The sequence below is a fragment of the Panthera uncia genome (assembly GCF_023721935.1).
Source record: "Panthera uncia isolate 11264 chromosome A3 unlocalized genomic scaffold, Puncia_PCG_1.0 HiC_scaffold_11, whole genome shotgun sequence".
Taxonomy (NCBI): domain Eukaryota; kingdom Metazoa; phylum Chordata; class Mammalia; order Carnivora; family Felidae; genus Panthera; species Panthera uncia.
The window spans coordinates 12,567,377-12,573,376 of NW_026057578.1; the positions used below are offsets into that span (position 1 = coordinate 12,567,377).

The following is a 6,000-nucleotide window of genomic DNA, read 5'->3' on the forward strand; positions in this document are numbered from 1 at the left end:
ATTCACCTGGTGGGGGCGGCTGGGGATGGAGAGGGGCAGTAGAAATACAGTCCCTGTAAAACCGCCGTGTGCCAGCCCTGCTGTGCCCTCCGCGTGGGACACCGGAGAGGGTACAGAATACCGAGGGTGCCGAACTCACAAAGCTTGTGGTCCAGCAGTGGAGGGAAGTTAGCCTTTGAGGCAGGGACTTTATTTAGAATTTATTGACTTACAGCTCACCCAAAGGCTTTTGAGGAGGCCTTGGATAAAAGCGACTGTATTATTATATTGCCGTGGACCAGGGGAAAGGTGATTTGGACCCAGGGAGTCACACAGTAAAGACGGGGGAAGTGGTTGCATTCTGGGTCACTTTGAGGGTGACAACGTTTGCTGGTCGGATGAGAAAGAAGAGAGTTGAGGATTGTGAGGCCTTGGAAGGCTGGAGTTGCCACTTGCTGAAAAGAGGAAGGAGGTGGACAGAGGAGTCGGTTTTGGGGGGGGGGGGGGGCGGGGGGGGAGCTCAGAGGGGCCCTTTGGACAGGTTACCTTGAGATTCCGAGACACCCGGGTGGAGATGTTGGCTTGTTAGTCGGATATAGATCTTGACTTGGGGAGAGAAGACTGGGTTGGAGAAGTAAATGCAGTGGGTGTGGGCGTTTCGATGGTTTTTCAAGCCGTGGGACTGAAATCTGCGAGGGGTCATGCAGGGAGAGACGGCTGGGGCCGTGGGGCCGCCAGCTGGCAGGGGACCCGAAGAGGGAGTGGGCAGAGAGGTGGGAGGCCCTCGGGGCAAGGGTGCCGCCCTAGAAGCCGGTGGAAAAGATGCAGAGACAGGGCGCAGTGGCAGCCAGGTTTGGATGCGTTAAGGTTGAAAGGCCCAGTAGACGTTCAAGTACCGATGCTGGTCAGGCCTTTGGAGACCAATGTGGAGCTGGGGCGGAGCACATCTGTCACGGCCTGAGGCTTGTGGTTGAAGGGGCGGCAGGCAGGAGGTTTGGGGGGGTGGTTGGGCTCCGGAGGGGTAGCTGGGGGATGTCCTGGACTGGAGCTGCCCTGTTGCAGCAACCCCAGGGTTGGGAGGGTGTGTGGAGAGGAGCGTGTGGGCCCCAGCCGTGTGGGAAGCAGGGAAGGGGCGTCCCGGTGCCCTTTTGTCAGCTAGTGTTTAATCCCTGGGCAGAAAGGAGGTTTTTCTCTCTGGTGGGGGGGGGGGGCTGCTTCTGGCGCCCCTGGGTCAGAGGACCTCTCCGCCTCCTGCCAAACCCCTTGGGGAGCTTAGTCCAGCCGGATGGGATAACCTGCCTGTGATTAGAGCTTCAGCGGACTGTTCTGTCTCCTCAGGAAGGATTAGGGGAGATTTCTTTTACCGCCCATTTGAAACAGGGCCAGGATTGAGGCTTGTTCTATAATCACCAGGACCTTAAGGACCAGACTTCCTGCAGGAGACTTTTCTAATGAAACTCTTCTCCCCGCAGAGCTTTGCTCTGTGCCCAGCGCCAGGGCTCGTGACCTTCCTCCTTTCCCACCAGGGCTCAGCTCCCAAGTCTTCTCCTGCAGGAGCGTCCTGGGTCCCCTCGGGTGGAAGGAACCTATAGCCACAGAGACATAATTATTCAAACGCATACAACACTATGAGGCAGGACACTACCATTATCCCCATTTTAAGGGTAAGAGAATTGAGGCACAGAGAGGGAAGAGGTCCTGCACAAGTTGGGGGCTGGGATCTGAACCCAGGACTCTCTCCCACCGCGTTCTGCTGCACGTATCCATTTTTACCTCTGGTCGGCACATTTCATTTTTCCTTGTAGCTACTCTCTCCATATCCATCTGTACTACTTAGATGGGGAATCCATGAATACAAAAAGGGTCCGATTTATCTTTATAACCTCTGAGGGTTGGGCTTTGAGTCAGACTTGGACTTAAGCCCTGGTTCCCCCACCTTCTAGCTTTGTGACTTTGGGCAAGTCTCTTAACCTCTCTGAGCTTCAGTTGATGATTCGTTGATGAGAAATAATAAAATATGCCTCATAGCATCATCAGAGGCTGCAGTGAGAAAATGCATGTGGCATCTCATAATTGTGCTGCTAAGGGTATTGGAGTGGCCTGTTTCTGCCCTGCAAGAGACAAAACTCATGATGAAAATCAAGGAAGAAACTCTGTATATTTGTGTGGAGGCATCATGGGAGGAACATGATTTGCCCTCTAGGAGCCTCAGGTCAGTTGGGCCGACCGAATCGGTTCATTCATTCGTTCCTGCCATTCGTTCAGTGTTTACTGAGCCCTTACTATGTGCCAACAGTGAACAGGACAGACAGACCCCTGCCTTCGTGGAAATGACTGTCCAGTGGGGAGATCAGAAAATAGACAAGTAGACAAACACAGTAAAGAAGGGATCTCAGCGAATTGATGGATTTTTTTAATTTAAAAGTTTATTTGGAGAGAGTGATTGAGAGGGAGCACATGTGTGAATCGGGGAGGGGTAGAGAGAGAGAATCCCAAGCAGGCTCCACGCTGTCAGTGCAGAGCCCAGCTCAGGGCTCGATCCCACAAACCCTGAGGTCATGACCTGAGCTGAAATCAAGAGTTGGACGCTCAACCGACTGAGGCACACAGGTGCCCCTAGTTGATGGGTACTGTAAGAAATGAGTAGGCTGATGTAAGGAGGTGAGGAAATGGGGTACTGTTTCAGCCAGGGTGGTCAGGAAAAGCCTCTCAGGGGAGTAGACATTTTAACCAAGCTCTAGATGTCAAGCAAGAGCCAGTCATGAGGCGATCTCAGGGAACAGCCTTCTTGGCAGAGGGAACAGCAGGTGCAAAAGCCCCAAGGCTGGAGTGAGCCTTGGGTAATTGAGGATCTGCCAGGCCAGTGTGGCTAGAAGCAGTGGGTGGCTGAGGAGCGGGAGATGAGGCCGCAGGGGTTGGCAGGGGCCGTATTAGGCAGGTAAGGGGGGATGGGGGCTCAGGGTTTGTTCTAGGTGCTCTGGGAAGCCATTTTCAAAGAGCCTAAGCAGAAGAGTGGGATGAAGAATGAGCTCATCACACAGGCTCTGGATGAGGGCACTGTCAGAGCTCTAAGAGCTCCGGGGACAAGAGTAATGGTGTATTTGGTAGAGGCAGTCAGGGAAGGCTTCCTGCAAGAAGAATGCCTTTGGTTTCCCTCTTGTCAGAGGTTAGGTATCATTCATTCATTGCTGGAATAGAAGCTCTGAGGTGGGAGAGGCCTCATTGTCTCGCCTAACCTGGACGCACAGGTGCAGGGTAGCTGTGGGCAACAGACATGGCTGCAGGAAGCTCCTTCAGGCAGCGGAGTCACGGGGCTGAATATAACGCCCTCCCCCACCCCGCCAGTCCCTGCCCTCATGGAGGAGACCGGAGAGAACAAGGGGATTGCTGTACTGGGCGGTGCTTGGAGCCTCAGCCAGGGGACTGTCCCAGGGAGACGGCAGAGACACAACTGTGCATCCCTGCGCCTCGCGTCGGGCTTGACGCGTGGTGGTGATTCTGGGGGCCAGGAAGGAGCGGTGAGGCTGGGTACACGCTAACGCAGCTAGTGCCCATTGCCCGGATCCCGGACTCCCCGCCAGCCTAGGCTGACCTGCTCTCTGTGTCCCCAGCTCAGTGCCCCGAGTAACATCTTCCTGAAGGGCTGGAACTTGCCGCTCTTTGTACCCAACTTCCGGCAACTGGCAGATCGCTGGTTTCCTGACCTTACTTCTCACTCGGGGCTTTTCTCTATGCTGATCCCCTCCCTGCCTAGAACACCTTTCCTTGCACCTCACTGGAGGCAGGTGGCTCCCCACTGACCCAGCGCAGTCCGTGCGTGTGTTTTACATGGGCCACGTGGTGCTTTCAGGAAATTTTGGATTATAAATCAACACTTAACAGTTGGGAGATTTCACAGGAAATGCCGCATTTCCGGCTTCTTTTGGAAAAGTAAGATACTCCAGTCTTCCCATGTGGCCACGGTCAGCTGCACTGAGGGGCGGCTGGTGTCTTCAGGAGTGCCGGCTGGTTTAGCATTGCCGCACCCTGGCCCCTTCTGTGCGTTTCCCAGAGCTTGAGGTTCCTGTGCTAGAGAGGAGTTTTATGTGGTTGTGCACACTGGGTCCCAGCTTGACGTTTCATATGATGTGACAGTTGACCTGTTGAATCCAGAAGGGCCCTGAGTGACCCACTTGCCCTAGAGGCCCCGATAGACCCTACTGAGGCCCACAGAGGAACAGTGGCTCGCCCAAATTGGCCCAGCAAGCTGTGAACCTTCCCTGATGCTCTCAAAGGGGTAAGACTCCACGCGGGGCAGAGACGTGGGTCACGGTTGTTCTTCTCTGGGCCGCCTTCCTCCGCCCTGGCAGAAGACGCTGGGCCGCATCCTGTCCCCCGTCTGGCCGCAGGGCTGCCGGTCGGTGCCAGAGGCGGCCCCCGATGGGACAGCTGGTAGGCAGTCGGGTGCCGAGTCCCCAGCTTCCGAGAGTGGGCACTCAACATCTGCTCGCCTCCCTCAGCTGCTGGCAGCTTTCTCCCTGTCGCTGATTTTTGGGGCCTTGAGAGCGGAACTGGGGGTGGAGGGCCCAGAACAGTCTCTTCCCCACCTGGGGCTCCCGCCCCACGGAATAGGTCCATTTCTTCTGTGTTCCCCCACCTTGGCCTGCACCCGGGGCTCTCTGAATGCCTCAGCACTCACCACTGCCTACACACAGGCAGGCTTCGCTCAGCCAAACACCGGGAGGCTAAAAATAGTCCTGCCCCCTCTGGCCCTGTAATTGGAGGCGGGACAGCTGGTTTCGATAAGCAGGAGATCGCTGCGCTCTGGCCAGCTGCCACCTGCTCTCATTGAACACAGATTGCTTCAGTGGAAACGGCCCCGTGGCCGGCTCTCCCTTTTCCTGCTGACTCTGGTGGGTTGAGCTCTGCACTGAGCCTGAGCACACCCCCGAGAGCCAGGCCCTGGGGTCCGGCTGAGCCTCTGGCCCACCGGGCAGTCACGTTGGATCTGCTTGATTTCCTCTGGCTTCTGAGCATTTTCTCTCCCCGAGACCTTCCTGCCGATCCCAGGACATTCCTTCTTGTTTGATGGTTCATTCCTTCGTTTGTTCAGGAAATGATTATTGGGCTCTACTGTGCTATAGACCCTCCTCTAGGTCTGGGGGTAGGGCTGTGAATAAGACCATCAAAAATCCCTGACAATGTGGGGATTACCTTCTGGTGGGGGAGACGGCCGGTAACACGTGTATGTAAATCTGTAACAGTACGACTCCAGACAAGGATAAGTGCTAAAGAGGAAGCAAAACTGAGAGCCGTGAGGATTGTGTGAGGAACTGCTTGTGGTGAGAAGGAAGGACTTAACACGAAGAGCTGGGGGAGGGCATTTCCAGGCCGAGGGAACAGTAAGTGCAAAGGCCCCGAGGTAGGCAGGAGTCTGATCTAAGAAGCAGAAGATGGTGGGTGTGGCTGAAACATAAGTGAAAGGTATAGGAGAGGAGACCAGGAGGACGAGCGGTTCACGTGGGGCCCTGTCATCATGCAGGCAGAGTTTGGATATTTTTCTGAGAGCAATGGGGAAGCCCACTGGAGGGTTTGACCAGGAGAATGACATGATCTGATCGCCATGAGCTCTCTTGACTCTCCACAGTCGTCTTTCTGGGCTCTTATTTCTTTCTCTTTGTTTCTTCGTTCCTTCTGCTTATCCATCCCTGTTGACATCCATCATCCATTCCCTCACCCGTCTGCCTGGTTCTGTCTCCACTTAGCATCTGTCCATTCCCTCATGCTCCCCACTACCTACCTGCCCACTGGTGTTTCCAGCCACCTGCTGATTGGTTTGTCAGATCATCCATTCATCTGCTCACTTTCCATCGTTTACCTCCCCACTTTTGTGTCCATCCGTCCATCCACCCACCCATTCTCCCTCCCTCCTTCCCATCCATCCATCCATCCATCCACTCGCCCACCTACCCACTCTCCCTCCCTCCTTCCCATCCATCCATCCATCCATCCACCCACCCACCTACCCATTCTCCCTCCCTC

General features: G+C 55.2%; 1 protein-coding gene across 3 annotated transcripts in view; it reads left to right on the plus strand.

Moving 5' to 3' along the window:
* PREX1 (phosphatidylinositol-3,4,5-trisphosphate dependent Rac exchange factor 1) overlaps positions 1-6,000 on the plus strand; it is a 184,316-nt gene that overhangs the window by 125,763 nt on the left and 52,553 nt on the right. The gene's annotated exons all lie outside the window — the stretch shown is intronic.